At 40.2% G+C, this 25,443-nt stretch overlaps 1 protein-coding gene and 1 long non-coding RNA gene across 9 annotated transcripts in view; one reads left to right on the forward strand and one right to left on the reverse strand.

Moving 5' to 3' along the window:
- ZNF827 (zinc finger protein 827) overlaps nucleotides 1–25,443 on the reverse strand; it is a 174,246-nt gene that overhangs the window by 37,884 nt on the left and 110,919 nt on the right. The window lies entirely within an intron of this gene.
- LOC144340849 (uncharacterized) lies at nucleotides 997–24,183 on the forward strand. Its single transcript, XR_013417316.1, has 4 exons — nucleotides 997–1,075; nucleotides 16,285–16,376; nucleotides 17,975–18,095; nucleotides 24,069–24,183. It is a non-coding gene; the product is annotated as an uncharacterized LOC144340849 (long non-coding RNA).

Raw genomic sequence — 25,443 nt, forward strand, 5'->3', positions numbered from 1 at the left:
TTTTTGAAAATTTGGTGCCACCCCTCTCTTATCTACCTTCTTAACACCTATGCAGGAAACACGGTGACAGCAATGATAATACAATTTACTAAGAGCTAATGATGAGTCAAGCACTCTGCTAAGAACCTTACATAAATTATATCATTTGTTCCTCCTTTTTTTTTTTTTTTTGAGATGGGGTCTTGCTCTCGTTGCCCAGGCTGAGTGCAGTGGCATGATCTCGGCTCACTGCAACCTCTGCCTCCTGGGTTCAAGCAATTCTCCTGCATCAGCCTCCCGAGTGGCTGGGATTACAGGCGCCTGCCATCACGCATAGCTACTTTTTTGTATTTTTAGTAGAGACGGGGTTTTGCCATGTTGGCCAGGCTGGTCTTGAACTCCTGACCTCAGGTGATCCACCAGCCTCAGCCTCCCAAAGTGCTGGGATTACAGGCATGAGTCACTGTGCCTGACCTCATTTGCTCCTCCTAACAACCCATGTGGTAGGTACTACCTTCATTTCATAGATACCGAAGAGAACCACATACACTGACCATATATGTACTGGATGCATGTACTATGTGGCATGGGGGTGGCTCCTGGGGTCACGCCAAGCCAGAGGCAAGGTGTTACATTTTATAAAGAATTTTGGTCTCTTAGAGCCAGTGGCTCTGACTTACACAATTCTGGTACTACATCTGCCACGATTATGAATCAATGGTGTTCTAGCATAATTTAATATCCCAAAAGAAAAATTAGAGGTGAGATCCTATCGGGCTCGAATCCGAACTTGAGTTCCTCTGTGTAGGACAGAAGAGACTAGAGAGCAGAGTAAGTCCAGATCTTGCTCTTAAAGGTAAACTCTTTGCCTTTAGGAAAAATTATTTTAGGAAGCTTCACATTGACCTTTACAGATACTCCCTCTACTGCTCTTCTATAATAACAGCCAGAGGATTATCTTCCTATCAAGTTACAACTGTTCACCTGGTCACTCACATGAGTCTTATGCCAAGGACAGGTTTGTGAAATCTCCCCTACTCACAAAAGCTGCCTGACAGGAAAAGGACTTGACCTTCTCTGGAGCTTGTTCACCAAGGTAAGGCTATCAGTCCTCATTCCCATCTGCCCCTTCTCTGCCTTTCTAGTTCCTGCATTCATTTATTTTAAAAAGAAAATGATGATATGAGTACAATCCTTATTTTTCTTGTTGGAGGAACTAACACTCTAAGGCTTGTTCGTCAAGTCCTTGAATAATTTTTAAGCATTATACTATAATATGTTGAGTTTTAAAAGACTAAAGCTTCTGTGGTATAAATGGAAATGATTTATTCCGGAAATTCTCATTGTATTGTTGCTAAACCCTCACTCCCTCTGAGTGCTAACATTTTTAGCCAGCCTAGAAAATATTTTGACCCAAGTCAGTCTAAATAATGTTCATTTCCATATGATTATATGGAATTGTTTTATCATTTTCTGTTGATAAAAATAATATGAATTGCCAAATGAGTCACCATCATTCTCCCTCACCGAATTTAAGATTGAATGGATATAGAATCATCCTACTAAATTTCATGTTGTGAGGACCAAAGGAACTTTGAGAAACTTTTAGAGAAGAAAAGCAAGACAGAGGTTTGCATACTGGAGTGTGGCTTCCTTCACGGACTTCATGTTCGCATGAGAGTGGGTTATAGCCTATAGAAAAGACAGCCTGCTCCTTTCAAACAATATATATGGTTTGCATTTCTGTCAGTTCACATGCAAGTAAGATATTGCCCTTTCAAAATTTTCACTAGTAAAAAGTATGAAATGACCTAAGAATGAATATATGTGGTTTAGGGGCCAAGCTACCCTAACATCAATATAGGATTTTCTCTACATGTATATGTATGCTTGCAAATTTAAAGATGTTCTGGCTGGGCGCAGTGGCTCATGCCTATAATACCAGCACTTTGGAAGGCTGAGGCGGGCAGATCACCTGAGGTTACGAGTTCAAGACCAGCCTGGCCAATGTGGTGAAACCTCGTCTCCACTAAAAATACAAAAATTAGCGAGGTGTGGTGGCGTGCACCTGTAGTCCTGGCTACTTGGGAGGCTGAGGCAGGAGAATCACTTGAACCTGGGAGGCAGAGGTTGCAGTGAGCTGAGATTGTGCCACTGCACTCCAGCCTGGGTGACAAGAGCAAGATTTGTCTCAATAATAATAATAATATAATAATAATAATAATAATAACAACAATTTTTAAAAAGATGTTCTAACTTTATCTTTAGCCATGTTAAATGTTAGAACTGATGAGGCAGAATTTCAGGGAAGGTTATCTGCTACATGATGTTGAACTCTGAAATAATGTAAAATGTAAGACAGCTACTGCCATTTGTAAATCTGAATTGCACTTTTTCCACTGTGAGTTTTTAAACGTCTTTACTGAGGAGTAAAGAAAGAATTTTCACAAATTTAATTATCTCTGTGGGTCCAAACCAGAAATCTCTGACGTTGTTGAGAAACAGATGAATGCGAGGCCATAGATAACACAGAGTGTTATCTAAAGTTGACAACTACACTGAATTTCTAGCCTGGCCACCAATGTTCTGAAGTAAGAAGCTGGCAGTCTACTGGTTCATGATCAGCTCAAGCCCACATCAATTCCAATTTAGCATTATCTTCAAAGTAGATCTCCCGTTTTCATACTTTATTGGGGTTGTGGGGTTGTGGCTACAACTCCAAATTAGATAAAAACAACAAATATTGAGATTTACAAACAAAATGAAATTAACAGACATTTACGTGCTGAATAAGTTAAGGCTCAAATCAGCTAGTCGGGCACAGCAATCACCCATAACAATAATATTTATAGCTCTCAGTGGAGCTCACGATGTGCTAGGGACTGTTCTGAGTGTTTTACATATATGACATCATTAATCCTCACCATAAGCCTATGAGTTAGATATTACTGGCAATTTACAAATGAGGAAGTCTGGCACAGAAGGCTGACTATTCAGGATTAATGTAATAGAGTAAAATAACAGGCCATCGCAGACACTGTCACAGTCTGTGAACTCTATCCTGACCAAAGGCCATTTGGAATTATTAACCAGTCTTTGGGTTAACCTAAAAGAATTAACCTAAAACCAGACATCTGAGCAGAGACTGCCAGCTGCCCTCCAACATCCATACTTTTCTCCTTCCTTTAATAAAGGAATCCCCCGAGTTTTAGCTGGGCACATGGCTGCCCAACAAAACACTGTCAACCTCCTTACCAGCTAAATATGGCCATGTGACCAAGTTCGAGACAACAGTGTGACCAGAAGTGATGTGTTACATGCCTTTAAAAGGAAGGTCATGCCCTTGACTTCCTTCCTGCTATTTAGGATGTAGATGTGATGGTGGGAGCAGGAGCAGCTATAGTAGACCGTAAGATGGAAGATGTATGCCAAGAATGGCAGGATAACAAAAGAGAAGGAGTCTTAGTGCCTGGAGCCGCCACATCGGCTCTGGACTGCTTATACTCTGGCTGTTACATAAAAAGGGAAATCAGCTTCTACCTTATTTAAACCATTGCTATTTTGGCCTTTTTTACAGCCATCAAAATGTTATCATAACTAATACATACAGTATGTTTTTCATGTAAAGTATGCTTAGTTTATAGAGAGTAGGACCCCTGCTCTATAACGCATATGTTCTGTTTCTTGAGATTTCAATAATTCATGAGCAAGATTCCATCATGTTTGATGCTTATTTTCCAGGCCACTGTTACAATGAAATTGCATGTCACAGTTGTCCAGTTGTCTTTTATAAAACAAGCACCAGTATTAACAGAGCTATTAAATAACCAAACTGTAAGTTAGAAACTTGAAAAGTTTCCAGAAATACATGTATAAACACAGTGAAGCAATCGGGATAGCTGGTCCTTTTTTTCTTTTTTCCGAAACAGAATCTCGCTCTGTTGCCAAGGCCACAATGCAGTGGCATGATCTTGGCTCACTGCAACCTCAACCTCCCGGGCTCAAGCTAGCCTCCTACCTTAGCCTTCCGAGTAGCTAAGACTACAGACTCCTGAGCTCAAGTGATCCACCTGCCTCGGTCTCCCAAAGTGCTGGGATTACAGGCATGAGCCACTGCACCCAGCCTGTACAGCTGGTCACTGAGTCTTAGTTCTAACATGCCCTTTATGAACACATCTGCCAACATGATTTGGTGTTTCTCAACCTCAGCACTAGTGACATTTTTGACTGATAATTCCCTACTATGGGGCCTGTGCTGTGCATTGTAGATTGTAGGATGTTTAATAGCATCGCCAGCTTCGACCTATAAGATGCCAGCAGTACTTCCCCCAGTTAAGACAATGAAAAGTAACACCAGACACTGCCAAATGTCCGCTTGGGGGCAAAATACCTCCCAGTTGACAACCATACGTCTAATGTATCCTGGGTTGCAGATTTTGAGAAAGCATAGACTGTGACTATTTAAATTCTAGTGGGGATACAGGCAGGTAGGTCCTTAATGTACTTTGGATGATAGTGGTGCCCTGGTGATTACCAAGGGCAAGGAGCATGAGCTAATTCTTATTTTTTAAATTAAAAAGTTCACTGAGCTTTCAATACGAAAATTCACAAGGTAGTAAAAAAGTCATAGGCATAATTCCAAGCACATTTAACTATTAGTCCAACTTCCTCTATCCAAGGTTAAGATGGAAATAATTGCCTATATGAAGTTAAAAAAAAAATCCTCTATGTATGAATAGGATTCTTTTATAGAATCTCTAATGGTAGTAGGGAATTTGACCCTTTCAGAATCAAGACCATTGCCCTGTTAAACTTCCAGTTCTTTAGCAATTGTATGTTGCTAGCACTGTACTTGCAGATGTTCAGATATTATATATGTATAATGAGAAAATCATTTGCAGACATTTTCAAATATGTACGCTTTTAAAGCCCCATTATCAAGTTCTTCTACCTTGATATCCCCATCAGACAGCACTGAATCTGTTTTGTCGGAAACCTTTCTACATTCCATGGGATCAGCTAATTCAAAGCAAATAAAATCCTCAAAATCTCTTTCCTGTTAGAGAGAGTGGGGAAGAAGCGTACTCGAAAAAGATACATCAGGCCTGTCACCTGTCCTGAGATGGGACTCCAGAGTCAGGAAGAAGCTGTCAACTTGTGTTTCTTTCAAGTCACTACATTCATCTCCAGCACCTTTGGCATAATTAATGATTGTCAGGGCGTGGGAAGCCAATCAATTTGATGTTCATTTTCATCCACATTAGCCGAAGTAATGCCCCAAGGGTGGGATGGAAATTACATTATGTTTTAATTGAGAGAATTTTCTCTTTGCTGATTTCTGGAGTGGGTGGAATCCAAGACATAACTTCTTTTCCCTTTCAATACGTATGCTTTTAAAAGCTTAGCTGATTGCTGCCAGCAACCAAAAGCTCCATTATTTCAACGTGAGCATTCTACCACTCATGTCAGGGAGGGTGGGGAGGGCAGGAAGGCGGGTCTGCTATTCGTAGAAAAAGATCATTTTAGAAAATGGAAATCAAAGGCAACACACTGGGGAGAGAGGGTCATTTGTCCCTTATCTAATACACAGAATAAGAATGAAGGCTGGGCACTGTCATAGTTACCTATATCTGTGAAAGTGCACAACCAAAGACTTGTTTCAGATACTAAGAACTCTAAGAGTTCAATTAAATGGCTAAATGCAGAATTTAAAACATTTCTTCTCTTTCCTCCCACTTAAATTCACTTTATCATTACTTTAAGACTCTGAAAAGCATTTCAGAGATACTGTTCTTCAATGAGATTCACTCAAATGTAAAACACCATTACTTTCTCTTTCCACTCAGATACAAAGCAGAGTATCACCAGACTACACTGGGAAAAAGCTTGATTCCTTTTGTTTTGTTTGTTTTCACTCCTGTTGGGCACAGCTTCAAAGGTCTGGTTCGGGAACAATCCAATCATCTCAATGAGGATGGGAGTTTGGATCTACAAGGTGTTTGGCACAAACCAGCCTGTTCAGTCAAAACCAAAGCAGCTGGCACAAAGTTGGGAGCAGGGGTGCATGAGGGAGTTCTCAGGTCTTCCTGAGGGAACTCAAAGCCGGGGACTCCAGGCTTTCTTACTGGCTAGCTCAGTGATGTTCAAATTTCTGGTTGTGACCCGCCAGCAGATCATAAAATTGATTTAGTGGATCTCAATCCACATTTTTTAAAAGGGTGAAATAGGTTGGGCGCAGTGGCTCATGCCTGTAATCCCAGCACCCTGGGAGGCGGAGGCGGGAGAATAGCTTGAGCCTAGGAGTTCATGGAGAAACCTTGTCTCTACCAAAAAAAAAATTAAAAAGTTAGCTAGACAAGGTGGTATGCATCTGTAGCCCCAGCTACTCAGGAGGCTGAGGCAGGAGGATCACTTGAGCCTTGGAGATTGAGGCTGCAGTGAGTCCAGATCACGCCACTGCCCTCCAGCCCAGGTGACAGGGTGAGACCCTGTCTCACAAAAATAAAAGAGTAAAATACAATAGGATAGATTAAAAAATTGCAGACATGGTACATGTGTGAGGATTGTTTCAGTTACCTGTAACTATCTATCCTCTCTTCTTCCTTCCTTCATCTCTCCCTCCCTCCTCCTTTCTTCCCTCCTATCATCACTTATCTACTTTACTTAAACACCTATCTGTATATATTTTACATTGTTATTTAACACATGCATATGCATACACACATACAAACAGGTAAAACTGTATCTGGGTTTTCTTCAAAAAATTTTAAAAGCCACCAACCCAATACATCATTTCACCTACTTTGTTATGACAAAGGATCTTAAGAGGCCAAATCTATTAAAACCAAAACAAAACAATGACCAATATCCTTTTCCTAGTGCAGATTTAAAATTCCTTCTTTAGAAATCTCTTTAATCCCATTAAACTCAGCAATTTGAAAAAAAATGAGCTCAAGCTGGTTACCACCATCAAGAGGCTAAGGAAATCACTTCTTTGCTAGCAAACGGTGTATCGGGATCATTCTTAGTTCTTCAATTGCACAAATAAAGGCAATCATGTTGGAATCTAGCTGTTTGCAAAAGGATTTAGAAACTGTCATGGATATAGTCTGAGAGGCACAGAGCTAATATCATCATCTTGAGAACATCAACCACACAATCTGACCAGGGAGATATATTTTCTCTCCCCATTTTAAGCAGAGAGGAGTTTTTCCAATTGATCAAAGGATTCCTATAAATTGGTGTGTACGACTCCCCAAGACTCTAGAACTTAATAGTGCTGGCTATATCATTTAGCTTGAGCCAGTAATGATTTCCCAAAGGCCAAACTCCAACTTTATCCCTGTTCTCCAATCAAATGAAAATGACTTAAACGCATTCAGAGTGTGCTAAGCACACCAGATCCTCCTGGTTGGGTTATTTATGCACACAAAAAGAATTCAGTTTCTCAAAATGGATGTAGTTTACCCTAACTTCCTTTTTTTTTTTTTTGGTTATAACTTATTCTGGTATATGCTTGTGCAACCCTGAAGAGGGGCCACCATTGCCAGATAACAATCTGTTCATTTCAGTCAACCAAGAATTTTCTAACTCTAAAGTCTCTTCGGTGGCAATTTCTATTAAAAGCAGCAAAGTCCTTTTAGAAATCTTGACTAGTTTACTCTTACATGCCAAAAGGAAATGAACGCATACACATACGCGTGTGTATACACAGAAGTGAAAACTGATGTAATCCAATCACTTGTAAAGGTTTCTCCTCTCTCCACCCTCTACTCCCTACTCCAGTGAATTCTGAAGCTTGCATCATTCCAGAGGAAACTGTAATTTGGACTCACTCTCTGGCTGAGGCGTTAAGTAATCAACCTCATAGCCTGCCAGCAAGGAGTGGACTGCCTATTTTATCACTGAAACACATTATCTCACTCCCTATCTCAGCAAACTGCCTCTGAACAGCTTGGCTGAATAATGGTACAAGAACAAGTCTAGACTAGATAATCACCTACTTTTTTTCTGGTGGCTAAAAAACATTTAAAACAAACATCTAGCTGAACAATGGGTTTATATAATCCAAGTCTTGAAAAGTCTATAAAGAATCTACATTTCCTCAGATATAATGAGTAACAAAGAAAATGTTTTTAAAAAGTGATTTCAACATCTGAAGATTATTGAAGGTAGGTGGGAAGTGGTACATTTATCTGAAAACTCATCTTGAACCTGAACCCTTCAGTGGCTGTGGTCATTCTACTTAGTAACTAGGTTTTTGATGGTTTAATATTTAGTAGTGTTTCTAAGTAAGGGAGGCAAATAAATTTCTTATTAGGTACTGTTTCCATGAGTGGGGACAAGGCAAATCCCTTCCTCCAAAAGATGTCTATTATGTACTAGAAAACACGAGCTTTTTTGATTGTCAGTATTACATTTATATAACAAATATTTAAGAATTCCATTCTAAGTGACAGATGTTACTGTCTTACACAATATAATTTGGTACAACATTTAGAAAATGCCATCATAGGTGGCTTTAGGATTGTAAATCACCTCTTCAATGGCAGTACTGGCAAAATACAAATACACAACAGCTTCTAGGCATGTTTTGTATGCATCTGTTGGAGTAATTTGCAGTTTTATTGGAGAATTCATAGTTCCCTGACACAGCTCTTTATAAATAATGCTGGAGCAATTCCTGCAAGAAGTAAAATTCACCTTTCTGATGAAGGCATTCTCTCTTCTAGAAGAAATTCTAAATACTGGATTTGTCTCTTTAAAAAAAAAATCCTGGTTTCAAGTTCCTTAACTTTTGAGCCCTTCTTTTTTTTACTAGAACAAGTTTTATAGACTTTTTCCCATAAGTATTCAAATATCTAGATAGTCATTTTTAACTGATTAGGAAAAAAAAAATCCCCAAATTTCAACCAAATGTAACAAAACATAATCCCTCTTTGATAACTTAATAAGAAAAATTAAATGAGAAAAATATTGGGCAACACTCACCATCAATAATTAATTACTAAAGGAACATGCACAGATTCCATTCACTATAAAAATTCTGCTCAGCAAATTACCTTTCTTTGCCTCTTTTATCTCTATGCAAGGCCTCTCTGTTCCCATTAAGCCTTTCAGAGTACATTATTTGGGCTTTAAAGATTAAACAGGAAAGAGTTAAATGGAAGTAAGATCATGTCACTTTTCTGCTCAAAGCATTCCAATGGTTCCTGGCATACTTGCAATAAAAGCCCAAGTCCATGCTATTTCAGATGACCTAGGAGCCAGCTCCCTCCCTCCCCTCCAGCTTCACCTCCCTTCCTGCTGTCACTTCCCCAGCCAAGCTCACCCTCAAGTCAGGACCTTCTTGCTCCCTTTACATGAACTCTCTTCCCCACAAGGAAATACAGGACTCTCTCCCACCTTTGCTTCAGGTAGCTGCTTGAATTTCACCTTCTGGGGAGTCTGTTCCTGACCATCCTACCTTATATGACCCCTTCCCAAACCCTCTCTTTCCCTTGCTTATTTTTTTTCATGACGTTATATATAGTTTATTATCTGCCTCCCTCTCTAGGGTGTATACTTCGTGAGGACAGGGGCTTTATTTTACTCACTGCTGTTCCCCAGGACCTAAGAAATACTTGGCATACAAAAGCTGCTCAATAAGTATGTTGAATAAATGAACTTTTTTTTTTTGAGATAGGGTCTGGGTCTGTTGCCCAGGCTGGAGTACAATGGTGCTATCTGGGCTCACTGCACAACCTCTGCCTCCTGGACTCAATCCATCCTCCCATCTCAGCCTCCCAAGTAACTGGGACCACAGGCACACGCCACCACGCCCAGCGAATTTTTTTTTTTTTTAATTTTTGGTAAAGATGGGGTTTTGCCGTGTTGCTCAGGCTGGTCTCAAACTCCAGAGTTCAAGCAATCCTCCTGCCTGAGCCTCCCAAAGTGCTGGGATTACAGGCATGAGCCACTGTGCTGGGTCATGAATGAATGAACTTTCTTTTCACCCCAGTGATATGCACACCTCACAATCTTCTCATACTGCTCATCAAATATTTAATGATACTCAGATCCTTTTTTTATTTAATCCTCATTCTGCAACATCTCAGTATTCTTTGACACTGGCAGAGAAGAATGAAAATAATCTAAGGGGAAAGTTAAGGACAGGTTTGTCAAGAGCCACTGATATTTTTTTCTAACTTACTGCCTTTGTTAGGAAATTAAACAGATGTGACAGAAATTAGAATGCTTATTATACATTTTGATATAACTACTGAAAATACCCTCCCATGGCAGCTATTATTTTATTAATTACATGTATGTCACTGATACTTATGAGACCAATGATGCAATCAGACACTACAACAGACCGTCCCATTAAACACTCTATTTTCAACAACCAAGATAGAGAAAATGGCGTGCAGTTCTTCCATCACACCTGGTGCCCTAAGATTAATTTAATTCATGAATCTCCCTTGCAAGGTTAAAAATAAGTAACCACCCTCAAAGTTCAATCATTCCTTGAGTAAGTTTCGTGAGCCTCCAAATGGAAATGACTCTGCTCATAGTCGTATTTCATACAAGGATTTCACAGCTCATTATTAATAACTTACAGGATGTCTAACTTTAAAGTTTCTGAAATGACTCTGCCAAAATCTGTTAGAATTTCACCTTCTGGGGAGTCTTTTCCTGACCATTGTTGTTTATACAAGATTGTTACACAAGATGTTTAGCAGTCTCTGACAAAGACCTATCCTGTGTATAACCATAATTATTAAGCTTATGGCCTACTAACTCAGAGCACCATGAATCTTACCTTTGTTCCTTAACATCTTACTCCCTCTAATCATTTAATTTTTCTTTACAAAAGTGTTTCATGCTCATTATAGAAAACTAGAAGAATAGAGGCAAGGTGTTGGAGGGGAAACAAAACCAAAACCCACAATCAGAGTTCCCATCATCACCCAAAGATAACTGCTATGAACACTTTGGTGAACTTTCATGTTTCTTTTTCATGTCCCAGTGGGTTTTGTTCTTTGAGATGGAGTCTCGCTCTATCGCCCAGGCTGGAGTGCAGTGGCGCCCTCTCGGCTCACTGCAACCTCCGCCTCCCGGGTTCAAGCAATTCTCTGCCTCAGCCTCCCAAATAGCTGGGATTACAGGCGCCCACCACCACGCCTGGCTGATTTTTGTATTTTTAGTAGAGATGGGGTTTCACCATCTTGGCCAGGCTGGTCTTGAACTCCTGACCTCGTTATCTGCCCGCCTTGGCCTCCCAAAGTGCTGGGATTACAGGCGTGAGCCACTGCGTCGGGCTGCTTTTTTTTTTTAAAAAAAAAAAAAACCAAAAACCAAAAACATTAATTACTATGAAAGGCATGGCAAGTCTTAGTATGACACCAGTGATGATATTTTTAAAATACCACATTTTCGAGTGATAAAAGTAACAGTTGGGAGATAGACCAGAGTGCTTTAAAAATTAACATTTTCATAAAAATGAAAAACAATTTGACCAAAAATAGTGTCAGAAATAACTTTCACATACCGAAAGCATGCCTACATGTTAAAAGCATTTGCAAGAGTACACATTTTTTTTTTTTTTTCCCGAGTAAACTTTCCCCTTGTTTTTCTGTGGGTACAAGTGCCTATACAGTACATAGAAAACTAGTGAGCAAAAAAAAATAATTAGGATGAGTCATCTTACCTTTTAAGTCATCTTGCCACAAAATGGTTACCTACAATCCACATAACCAATTAATTCCTGCCTCCATACTCTAACAAAGACAGCCAGAATTTGGATCTAATCTTTTTTTGTAAATCATTCTACCTCCAGGCTATCCCACTCCCTCATTATCCTGTTTACTGGCCTCTTTCCCATTCCTATAATACAGCTGATTTCCCTGATAACCTCAGCACAGGCCCCTTTCCCAGGACCCTCCCCCATCATGAATCTTTCAAGCCTAATTCCATTGATGTTAAAAAAGAAGCAACTCATTTGAGTGACTCATTCCTAGATACTTAGGGCAGAGAAACTAGATTCTGCAGCTGGATGAGTCATTTTGACTGGAAAGCCCCGATGGGAAAGAGGTTCTGTGTAGGGTGCATACAACAGAGGATGGGGAAATCATGAAGGTAGTAGGTACCGATAAACGCAGAACATTTAAACAGCGTTCCTTAGTCTGAAGCACTTTGATACCTGAAAGAGGAGTTCTACTTTGCAAATACCCCTTTACGAGATTTTTTCCCAGCATTTTCATCTGAAAGTATCTCCATTCACTTTAGTTTCTTCTAGGTCTACCATTTTTCTGGAGTCACATTTATGTATTTGTTTGTTTTTTAATTTTATTTTTTAGAGGCAGTGTCTCTCTGACACCAAGGCTGGAGTGCAGTGGCTTGATCTTATTAATAGCTTACTGCAGCCTTGAACTCCTGGCCTCAAGCAATCCTCCTGCTTCAGCCTCCCAAGTAGCTGGTACTACAGGCATACATGACCACACCTGGTTAATTTTTTAATTTTTTGCAGAGACGGGGTCTTGCTACGTTGCCAAGGCTGGTCTTGAACTTTTGGCCTCAAACAATCCTCCTGCCTTGGCTTCCCAAAGCATTGGGATTACAGGTGTGAGCCACTGTGCCCAGCCTAGCATCATATTTAAATGTGTTTCTGCCAAAGTGGATTTTGTCCAAAGCTCCAGGAATATCCTCATGATAGAAATTTCCAGAAAAAGTTAGTGTCAAGCATTCAGTATGAGAATATACAAGATATTTTCTCCTTTGTTAAAAATGAAACTATCTTATTGATGTTTTCTGACTGAAACCACCTTTGCAAAGATGATGACAGTGAGAGAAGTCTAGCATGGCTGACTCCATCTTGCTTCTGGCCTCACAGACTGGCTGCCTTTGCTTATTCCTGGGCCTAGGGCAAGCTAACCATGGGGAGAATTTAGTTTATAATTTAACTTTGAAACAAGGATGATAATAGTCCCTCCCTAAAACTAATGCCCTCCTGGCTCAGGGACTGAAAAGTAATAAAAGTCCACAAGACTAGGATTATGAGAAGGGTCTGAATTCTAAAATGTAGGTGTAGTTTCTATAATCCCTTATTGCTCAGGAGTCATGTGGCCAGAGGTCACAAGATTTGTGTCTTCCCCAGTTGCTTCTATAGATAACATCACTATTGTGGAACCTAAGATTGGTCTTTTGAGATGTTTTTCAGACAGCATTCTGGCAACTGACTGACCCCACCCAGACCCATGACTCAACTCAACCAGTCCTGTGGCCCCCATCCAGAGGTGGACTCAGCACATGAGGACCATTTTCTATACTCCTATGATTTCATCTCCAACCAATCAGCAGCACCCATTCCCTAGCCCCCTGCCCACCAAATTATCCATAAAAACCCTGGGCTCTGAGTTCCTGGGGAGACTGATCTGAGTGATAACTCCAGTCCTCCTGCTAGGCTGCCCTGCATTAATTAAACTCTTCACTGTAGTAACAGGATCTCAGTGAATTGGTTTTGTCTGTGCAGCAGGCAGGAAGGACCCATCAGGCAATTACATGATTATGAAAATAACACACACTTCTTATAAAAATGGAAATTCATGAAATATAAGTATAAATTACTTGACATGCCAACTAATCTGAGGAAAAGCTAACATTTCTAGATTTATTCTTTCTGCTCTTTTTTTTTTCTGTATGCCCACAGTTTTACAAATCATGGTATCATACCATTCATGTGGATTTGTAACCTGCTTTATAGTTTCACAAACTGTACGAAAAACTCATCTAGCTCTGGCTTCTGGTTGGGAGAGCTTACTGAAGGAAGATGGCAGGGAATTATTGCTTTATATTTTTAGCAGTTTACTTGATCTAGAGATTATTCACTATGGCTCCAAATTATTATATGAGTAAAAGCCAATTCTAAAAAAAAAGTGGCTTGAACACAATGGTTTTCCACTTTACTTTTTTAACTTTTAGAAATTATAAATGTAATGTAAATTGATGAAAAAAATAGAACAAAGGATATAAACTCAAAAATAAAAGAATACCTCTCACTACTGTCCCCTTCTCCCAATCCCTGTTCTTTCCACTTGTCAGTGGTAATCACCATTCACGGTTTAAGAAATTATCCATGCATATACAACCTAGTATGTACACATAAATGTACTGCCTCTTTTTTAAAACATAAATGGGATCATGTCACACATGTTGTCAGCAGCCAGTGTTTTCTTTTTTTTATCTAACAATATATCTTAGGCATTTTTTCAAAAAGATTCCTACGGATCTCCTTCATTCTTTTTTAATGGCTGTGGAGTTTTCCACTGAATATTCATGGTTTATTGAAAATGGTTTCCTACCTATGTGCATTTAGTTTGTTTTCAGGTTTTCGGGTCTTTATGCTGCAAAGTGTATTTTTGTTCATATCCCTTAAAGTTACTTGCTCAAGTCTATTTGTAGATTAAATTCCTAGAACGAGACACTGGCATCCAACTCACAAACTAACATGGAGTGTTATACTTCTCTGCAACCAAGAGAATTCATTTCTTTTCTTTCTTTTTTTTTTCTTTTTTTGAGTCAGGGTTTCACTCTGTTGCCCAGGCTGGAGTGCAGTGGCGCAATTCTGGCTCACTGCAACCTCCACCTCCTGAGTTCAAGTGATTCTCGTACCTCAGCCTCCTGAGTAGCTGGGATTACAGGCATGCACCACCATGCCTGGCTAATTTTTGTTTGTTTGTTTTGTAGAGACGGGGTTTCACCATGCTGGTCAGGCTAGTCTCAAACTCCTGGCCTCAAACGTTTGGCCTGCCTCGCCTCCCAAAGTGCTAGGATTATAGGCGAGCCACTGTGCCTGGCCCCTCATTTTTTGTTTATAATTTTAAGAGAGTATTTCATGTAAGTATTACATTATGTAAGCCTCACCATGGCTCAGAGTAGACACAGAGAAGGAGATTGGGAGGAGATGGAATGCAAAAGCACTTGAGAGTGCAGGAAGCTAAGGACAGAAATGACTGTGTACATGTGGTGATTTCCAAATGTAAGGTCCATCTCTGTTGTTTCTTGTAGGGGTGAGGAGGTCTAAGACTAGGGAGGTGTGCAGCTTGACAAAAGCTGTAGAACGTTGTTTCTCTCTTTATGTGCATGACCTTGGAAGTGCCAGGAGATTTGTGGGACATGTTTCCCTAGCAAAAGGGAAAAACCACGCACAAGATTTTAATCATTTAAAAGAAATACAGCGGCCGGGCGCGGTGGCTCAAGCCTGTGTAATCCCAGCACTTTGGGAGGCCGAGACGGGCGGATCACGAGGTCAGGAAATCGAGACCATCCTGGCTAACACGGTGAAACCCCGTCTCTATCTACTAAAAAAATACAAAAAATCAAAACAAAACAAACAAAAAAAACTAGCCGGGGGAGGTGGCGGGCGCCTGTAGTCCCAGCTACTCGGGAGGCTGAGGCAGGAGAATGGCATAAACCTGGGAGGCGGAGCTTGCAGTGAGCTGAGATCAGGCCACTGCACTCCAGCCTGGGCGACAGAGTGAGACTCCTTCTCAAAAAAAAAAAAAAAAAAAAAAAGAAATATGGATATATCCTTTTCATGGGCTGCCCAAATTCCATAGTGATTTAGGCCTGAATTTAAATCTGTCTTATACACAGTTTACCATAAGTATTGATGAGAGACTCCAATGTGAACTTTTGCCTTATTGGGATCAAAATATAAAACTGGCCATCACTAAAATAATTTATATTTAAAAAGAAGCTCATTTGATAAAAAAGTTTCTTCAAAACATCTGTTAGCTTAGAGATGGGGAAAAAATTCTACTTGAAGTAACTCCAAGCCTTTTTTTTTTTTTTTTTTTTGAGACGGACTCTCACTGTGTCACCCAGGTTGCAGTGCAGTGGCACAATCATAGCTCACTGCAACCTCCACCTCCTGGGTTCAAGCGATTCTCCTGCCTCAGCCTCCCAGGTAGCTGGGACTACAGGTGTGCGTCACTGTACCTGGCTACTTTTTGCATTTTTTTTTTTTTTTTTTTAGTAGAGACAGGATCCCACCATGTTCGTCAAGCTGGTCTTAAAACCCTGACCTCAGGTGATCCGCCTGCCTTGGCCTACCAAAGTGCTGGGATTACAAGCGTGAGCCACCACACCCGGCCAACTCCAAGCTTTTTAATATGAGACTAATGACAGAGGGAAGTTTTATGATTGGGAGATTTATTATCACATGTGAAAATCAGTCTTCAGTTTTCATATTAAGTATTGGACTCTCACATCAAACCATCTAAAGTCTTATTGTGCCTCCATCTCCCAACTCTCTGCTTCCAGAAATGCCCTAAAGCTTCTTTAGTGATTGGCAATCAGCTCTGCATCTAAGGTGAAAAAAATGAATATAGCCCTGCAATCTTTCTACTGTCAAGGTAAACCATTTTATTTATATTTATTTATTTATTTACTTACTTACTTATTTTTTGAGATGGTGTCTCACTCTGCCGCCCAGGCTGGAGTGTAGTGTGATCTAGGATCACTGCAACCTCTGCTACCCGGATTCAAGAGATTTTCCTGTCTCAGCCTACTGGGTAGTTGAGACTCAGGCACACGCCAACACGCTCAGCTAATTTTTTTATTTTTAATAGAGATAGGGTTTCACCGTATTGGTCAGGCTGGTCTTGAACTCCTGACCTCAGGTGATCCACCCTCCTCGGCCTCCCAAAGTGCTGGGATTACAGGCATGAGCCACCACGCCCGACCTAAACCATTTTATTCTAAAAGGAGAGTTACTTCATGGGATAGTGGTCCCCTCCTCCGTGGTTTTGCTTTCTAAGGTTTCCATTACCCACGGTCAACTGTGTTGTGAAAAGATTAAATGGAAAATTCCACAAATAAACATTTCCTAAGTTAAAAAAAAAATTGCTTATTGTTCTAAGCTGATGAAATCTCTTGCCATCCTACTGTGTCCTACCTGGGACGTGAGTCACCCCATTGTTCGGCATTCCATGCTATATACACTAAACTCCCATTAGTCACTGACATCCTCTGCTCCTAACATCTATCAACATTGTCATGGCTCCATGACCTAGGATCACCAAAAGCAGATGATCCTCCTTCTGACAGTGTCAGAAGGTCAGTAGCAGCCTCACACTACGTCACAGCGTCTGTCATTCACCTCACTTCATCTCATCATGTAGACATTTCATCATCTCACATCAGCACAGGAAGACTGAGTATAATGCAAGAAGATCTTTTGAGAGAAGGACCACATTTGCATAACTTTTATTATAGTATGTTGTTATTAAATTGTTCTATTTCATTATTATTGTTAACCTTTATTATAGTATGTTGTTATTAAATTGTTCTATTTCATTATTATTGTTAATCTCTTGCTGTGCCTAATTTATAAATTAAACTTTAACATAGGTATGTGTGTATAAGAAAAAACATAGTGTTTCTAGGGTTTTGTACCATCTGTGTTTTCAGGCCTCCACCAGAGGTCTGGGAATGTATCCCCTGAGGATGAGTGGGGACTAATGCGGTGTGAGCACCCGCGTTAGGTAGAGACCAATTCTATTTATAAAAGGCTTTATTGTACATCTTATTTTTGCAAATGGATCCATTTTAACCTGTGGCAAAAACAGACCCGCATTATAATCAGTCTTATGAATGCATGTTCATCAGTCAAAGTTTAGATTTTATCCTGATGACAACGGGAAGCCGCCCTGGCAGGCAGTGGTCTGATGAGATCTGCAGTCTAGAAAGATAGTCGGACTGCAGGATGGAGAGCAGGGATTTGAGGGGGTGACACTGGAGACAGGAAGACCAGCCAGAGGCCACTGTGATCCAGAGAACTAGTGATGAAGACTGGAATAAAGTTATTGCAGTTAGGGTTAGGAGAAATCTAGGAGGAGGCATCGATGCAGAAGGACATGGTAACTGAATGGAAGTGGAGGGTGAAGAAGAGGTAAGAATGAAATATGGTGCAGCAGATAGTGTTGTTCCTCACGCCCCTCCCCAATTACAGATTGAGCCTTCCAAATCTGGAAACCCCAAATCTGAAATGCTCAGAATTCGAAGCTTTTTGAGCACCAGCATCATGCTCAAAGGAAATGCTTGCAGATTTTTGAATCTGGGATGCTCATCCAGTAAGTATGAAAATATCTGTCTGTCTGTCTGTCTATCTATCTATCTATAAAAAAATCTAAAATCTGAAATACTTTTCTGATCCCAAACATCTTGGATAAGGAATACTCAACCTGTATCACCTTTCCTTCACGCTTCAACGCCTTACTTCTCACCACCAGTGCCTGCACATATTTCCTACGGGCTTTCTCTGGCCACTGAAACCTGGTTGGCCCACCTGTATGGTAGACCAGAGACTGGGGGAACTAATTCTCCTGGGAGCAGCTTTAACTGATGACTGGCTGCATAAACATCCCAGCTGTCTCACCCTTCAGGTAGGGAACTCTGAAAGTGTGTGTCGTACATTGTGTCCTAGAGGTCCCCAGGGAAATTAATCTCCAGTTGGCCACATTGGTAACCTGTTTGGCTGCTTTCCTTTGCTTTGCTCACTTTTCCATCTTGCTACCAGGGTTTCCTGGTCTCACCTCCTAAAAATCAAACAAACAAACAAAAAACTAGGCCAGGTGCAGTGGCTCATGCCTGTAGTCCCAGCACTTTGGGAGGTCGAGGCAGGAGGATCACCTGAAGTCAGGAGTTCGAGATCAGCCTGGCCAACATGGTGAAACACTGTCTCTACTAAAAATACAAAAAAAAAAAAAAAAAAAAAATTTGCCGGGTGTGGTGGTGTGCACCTGTAATCCCAGCTACTCAGGAGACTGAGGCAGGATAACTGCTTGAACCCGGAGGTGGAGGTTGCAGTGAGCTGAGATCATGCCACTGTACTCCAGCCTGGGAGACAGAGCAAGACTCTGTCTTGGAAAAAACAAAAAAACAAAACAAAACAAAACAAAAACCTTAAAATTGCTCTCAGATTTGTCTCACAATCTGCTTCTGGGGGAATCCAAACAAATGGTGTCCAAACTTATGGTGTGTGCAATGGTGGGTGATGATTATGATGCTATCTATTAAGACAGAAAAACAGGAGAGGAGGGTTTTAATTCATTGACTGATATTTTTGGAGGAGTGGTATGAAGAAAGTGGGAGGCAGGGGAAATGACATCTTCAGTTTGAAGCCCTTTGGACTGAAAGAGCTTCAGCGACCTTGATGTGGGATATCTGAATGGAACATCTGGGGATGGCGTGGTCAAACTTATATCATGTGAATGCAAAGACTGGCCACACTTTTGCACTTCTAGTGAACATCTTTTGTGTCTGAATGATAAAGTGAGAACAGAAAAGCTAAGTATCTTGCTAAGAGGCACACTGAATGAGGGAGAATAGCAGAAAATGAAAAATGAAGCCCTGGACCATCATTCCTATCACTACATCAGGAGACAGCCATGGTGTGATGTGGGAGTGTCTTCCTTACCACAGAGAGGCCCTCATTTGGCCTATGTAAGAGAATACAGAACAGATTTGTTTGAATGAAAATAGATGGTCTAGTTTATGAGCGGAATTACTTTTCTTTTTTTCTATCCTGGTTACCAGAGGGCAGTTGCTGCCCTGAAAAGAAATAAACACAAAGAAGAAATTGCATGAAATGAGAATATGTATTTTTGATAGCAAAGGAATGGAAGAACATATTGTATATACAGAAAAGGCCTTGTAGATTGAATTAGCCAGTCCCAAACTGAAGCCAGGGTCACTGCATTGCAATTTTCAAACAAATACTCTCCATCATCCATTATACATACTCAAGATTTTGGCCTTTTATAGCACTATTCATTCTCGAGGCATCTACATAGTCTTTGCAAAAGTAAAAAAGCAACCACAGGCACTGCTGAGACCTTATAAAGGGTGTTTGGAATATTATGTGAGCACATATAAATTTGATAAATTTGCTCTGTTCAGAGGAAGAAACCAGGCCAAGGCCAAAGTGGCCACAGCCCTGGGGATAACCTATGCTTGAGAAACAAAGTCCTCAAATGGGATTTGGGTTTTGTTGAGAAGGGGTCTTGCTATGCTGTCCAGGCTGGTCTCAAACTTCCGGGCTCAAGTGATCCTCCCACTCCAGCATCCTGAATAGCTGGGATTATAGGTGTGTGCCACCACACTTGACTTGGATCTGGGTTTTATAAGGGCTTTCGGATGTTACCATTTCCCACAAAGTACAAACATGAAAGTGTTGATAATTATTTTTAATATGAAGTGACTCAACCCATCTGGGCAGACTCAAACCATATGGGCAGAGATAAAGAGGTATGGCCACACAATCACAGTTTTCTTTCTTTACCTTTGTGGCTTTCTACAGAAACTTCAGGTAAGGCATCTAAACAGGGTACACATTTCTCCTTTGGAAATGTTACCGCCCTTTAAAAAAGTATGCCTGTACTTTAGTGTGTGAACCTATAAATGCTAGTCTGTAGGCGCTGACAACTTAATTTAATTAGTTAATTACTGAGAAGAGCTAACTCAGACAAATAGCTGACAGTGCCTAATGAAAGATCTTTCTCTATAACTAGTTTCTAATAGAGTCAACAGCTCCCCTTTGAAATACACCTATACTCTAAGATCAAACTAGGCTGGTGGGGGACAGATGGGGCTAACAAGGAGCACACAATCCTTAGCCTCTAATAACATTGTCTGGATCAAGAAAATCCATAACTAGGAAACTTTCTCCCTCTAGTAAACAGCTGCGCAGACTATAGCTTATCTCCTGCAAGTTCATCAAAGAAATGCCATAAGCAGTGTGGAATAGTTTTTCGATTTGAAATGCAACAGGAAAAAGATATATCAACCTACATGTCATTAGTTTAGGGCAACCAGTTTGTGTTACAAATAGAAATGTTCCTGCAAACTAGAAGTGACATAATTGAAAAACTATTGTCATCATTATCACTGTCATAGTCTGAAGCAAATGTGCACTCCTATTAACAGCCTGAAGATGCCCACTTGGCATCTAGACCCACCTATTTGTAAATAAGCCAATTAACCTTGACAAATACTGAAATACTACCATAAGTATAGATGAATTTTCACAAAATTACCTATGTATACAATGAGTAATCAGATAAAGAAATAGAATGCCCCAGCTTCCTAAAAGCCCTTCTCATCCCCATCCCAGTCACTACCTCTCCCCAGTACTGTGTCTTTCAAGAACTACGTATGGTGACTTTTCCCTTTCCCAACTTTCACTGTAGGTGGGAGAATTTTAGTTGTAAAGCCCCTAGACTAGACTGATTGTCTACTGTGCTAGTGTATAGTTTTGGCCCTAGAAAGAAAAGGAAGGAGTCTGGGCTAAAGTTACAGTGCCATAACAGATGTGTATTAGTCTATTTTCACACTGCTATAAAAATACTACCAGAGACTGGGTAATTTACAAAGAAAAGAGGTTTAATTGATTCACATCTCTGTATGGCTGGGGAGACCTCAAGAAGCACAATCATGGCGGAAAGGGAAGCAGGCACATCTTACAAGGAGGCAGACAAGAGTGAGCCAATGAAGGACGAACTGCCAAATACTTAAAACCATCAGCTCTCGTGAGAACTCACTATCATGAGAACAGCATGGGAGAAACCGTCACCATGATCCAAACACATGGGAATTACAATTCAAGATGAGATTTGGGTGGGGACACAGATCTAAACCATATCAAGATGACATAACTTTTAATACAGGGGATGTGCAAGGAGCTTGTAGACCTTCTCATCTCTTTCTACAGGGAATTGGGCTAGGACCAAACCCAAGTTCTCCGGAATCCCAGTCTAGAAATTTTTCTTCTATGCTGCTGACCAGATCATCACTAAACAATTGAGCATTACATATTTTATCTAACTGAAAGTTTTAACACAGCTTCATAAAACCATTTCTATGAACCAGACGATCCATTAAAAACTACTGACATCCTAACTGAAAGAAACGTTCCAAGTGACTATGATATTACTAGATATCAAAGCATTAAAGGAAGAGAGTAAAGATAGAAATAGAAGAGAATAAAAGTAGAATTCTGTTAATCAACAGTAAGTACTTATAAATTATTGCAGTATCTTACTTAAAGGATTAATTTTTATTTCTAACTAAAAGAAGATGGTGCATCAGTAATACTTAAAATGCCGACAGCTGGGGTAAATGTGGGCAACACTGGGAGTTGTGCTCCTTTTGGTCAGTGTCTGGTGACACATTTTCTGACTTAGCAGGCAGCAAGATAGGGCAGAAAGAGAGAAAATGTGCTGTGCAGTTCTGGGTCTGAAATCCTGTCCTGCCCCTCCCCAACTGTATGACTTTGAACAAGTTATTAAATCTCTCTACACCTCCAGGTAGTAATTTGTAAATTGTGGATAATTCCTATATCTCAATGAGTTGTTTCCAGAATTAAAAATGAGATGACATATGTCCTGTGCCTGACAATTTAATAGATCCTTGAAACTGCTAGCTTCTTTCTCTGTACAAAATGAATTTGTCTCATCACAAAGGAGCTCAAGTTACAAAACGATACACACCAACATCCAATGTTCTATTGTTTATCTATGACTTTGTCTAAATTGAAAAAGAATCTGCTGTGTTTGAGAATGGATTGAAGAAAATAGTTTGCTGTAATATAATCCAAGACAGCTTTATATGTGTGTCTCTCTCTCTTGAGGCGCGAGTCGGAAGTCTTAACACAAAGGAAGGTGACATGCACACATTGAGACATATCTTTTTAAGCCAACTGTCTTAAAGAGGTCATTCACATCTGACCAGGAGTGTGTCAGGCTGAGAGCTAGTTGCAGGTGGCACTCCAATGCAAGGCATCATTTATTCAGATTTCAGGAAAGTATATGACACAGTATATTAGATTGATAGGCAGACCAGAGAGGGGAAAATGGATCAAGAACAAGATTGGGGACAAGGCAGACAATTCCAAACCAGACTTTTGATTGAACATGAAATTCTGACTGGCATAGCAGGTCCTGAAAGAAACTAAAACTTCCCCCTGCCTATCATAAAAAGCTTGTTTTTGTGATGGGTGCTGATGTTCATCTTTTCTTGTTTGTACGTTATAAACAAAACCAACAAAATGAGGTTTTTTTTTTTTTTTTTTTAAATGCAAGTTAGGAAATAATGAGGAAAGGGATTGACGAATATAATTGCAGATGTGCTTTACATCATCTCACTCCGGGCTGCATCTGAAATAACACACGGAAGCATCGGGGACTCCAAACACTCGGAGAGAATTCCATGGAGACCCACATTTTCCTTCACACCCGCCCTGGTTGTGTTTTTGTTTTTTGGCTTAATACAGAGCAAACATACTGTGACTTCAAAATCATAATAACACAGAATGGAAGCTCCACATTGTTTAAAAGCAGTACTGGGATATAAATTCTTCTCTTAACAGCCTTTGCTTACAGCAAGATGATGGGAAACAGGGACAGCTGCAGGTACAATGGTAATGGGTCTTCTTTTAATACAGAATTACCCACGTGCCCCGAAAATCACCTGACCTCGGAATCTTTCTTCTATTGATGTAAATCTTGCACAAAGTGAGACAACTATAAATTAAATAAAGCACATTAAATTACACGTAGTCTGTAATTTCTATCTCCCCCATGATAGGAAAGCTCTTTTATTTCTTTTGTAAAGTCACCAGCAGCAACATCACCCCCCAGGGTACATTCAGTAATCTATTTATGGCTTGAAGGATATTTTGTCCCCACATCCCTCCCGCAGAAGGTGACAGCAGTTTTTAACTCACCATTTTATTAAAGATTCCTGATGCTACCTCTGCCTAAGACATTCGCAGCAAGTGAAAATGTTAGGTCTTGGCTAACATGAGCATTCTTTAGTTCTCAGGAAAGTCAGTCTAGAAATACTGGCAACAACCGCAGCCAGGACACCGTGAAGCTCTGTGTTTATTCTGTTTCTCTGGGACGGTGGCAGCTGTGAGTTTCAGATGCCATCTGCCGAAGGCAAATGCCTAGTTAACTGTGCTATTCTCGATTTCTTCACAGTCCACAGTTCTACCAACCTCTCCCTACTTTGCAATCCCCCTCACTGCTGGCTTCCTTCTCCAACAGGCCTGAAACACAAGCACAACACACTGAGGATACCATGGATCCCCTTGGCCCAGCAGCTGTTACGCCCTAAATGATATTCTCTTCTGGCACCTCCTTACCCTGTGGTCTTAATCTGAAGGCATCTGGACTCTTCATCCTATTGGTAGAAGGGACATAACTATATACCAATGCTGTATATATTGTTGAAATAATGCTATGTATTTTCAGCATTTGCAAGGGAAATGGAACTAGGCACATTATATCTCATTAATTATGGTCTCTACTAATTGGGAATCTGAGAGAATTCTCTGTGCTGACATTTATTTTTGCATTATCTGCTGAAAGAAGAGGTTTGCTAAGTAAATAAAGGGTAGAAAGAGTTTTTTAATAGTAATGTTTAAACTACCTAAGAGAAGATTTCTAAAGATTCTGAGGCTTTCATTTGTATACTAACAACAAATCATTTTCTACCTAGTCACTAAAGCCAGCTGTCTCTTTTCTGGCTTCCCCATTTCTGCACAGCCACTATCATTTCCTAATTCAACGTGCTTATTAGCAAAGCTAACCAGTCTTCAACCAGCCAACTCATCCTCTGTCTGCTTCTCCCACCCCACTCCTCTTTTTCTCTCTAACTCAGGCCCTCATTAATAAAGCTGCCCTGGAACTAGAGGATCCTGGCTGGGCTCCTGTCTTTTGCCCCCAACCCTCTCCAATGATTCAGTAATCTGCTGCCGGATTGGTCTTTCAAAAATTTCTTTTCATTTTTTCCTTTCACACTCCAATCTTATTATCCCAGATGAAATGTTCTATGAGAACCCATGACTCTTATACTCCAGAACTCTAAGATCCTCAACTGTAGCTTCAGTGTCCCTGCTCCCAGCACAGAATTTAGCAGATTACTAAAATAAATGTAGATTCACAATATTTATCTGAATCCCCTGGGGGCAGATGTAATTTGAGATTCATACTTCTTTCTCTTTTTAGGACCAGAACATGGTGCATAAAACACACTTTATGTAACATCCCAGTGGGCCTGGAACAACACTTCATAGTCAAGTGCACTGATAGTTCTGCAACAAAATATATAAATTTCACCCCTTGTTGCAATAAATAAGGACAGTAAATAGCCTCCCATTAGGTTTTGCTACAAAATATTTATACAAAAAAATTTTGTTTGGTAGGGATTTTTCGACTTCAGAATTGTGATTAAGGGATTGAGGATATATAGTAGGTATATTTATCCATGGCCACTTATCACTGTCCAGACTTGAAAGAAATAAGTTTTCTTTAAAAGTCTCCACACTGCTAACTTTGATTAATTCAGACTTCTTCTCCACAATTAGTTCAAATTATTGAGGCCATCCTTATAAAACTGTCTTCAGATTATGAGAACTTC

This window comes from Macaca mulatta, chromosome 5, assembly GCF_049350105.2.
Source record: "Macaca mulatta isolate MMU2019108-1 chromosome 5, T2T-MMU8v2.0, whole genome shotgun sequence".
NCBI lineage: Eukaryota > Metazoa > Chordata > Mammalia > Primates > Cercopithecidae > Macaca > Macaca mulatta.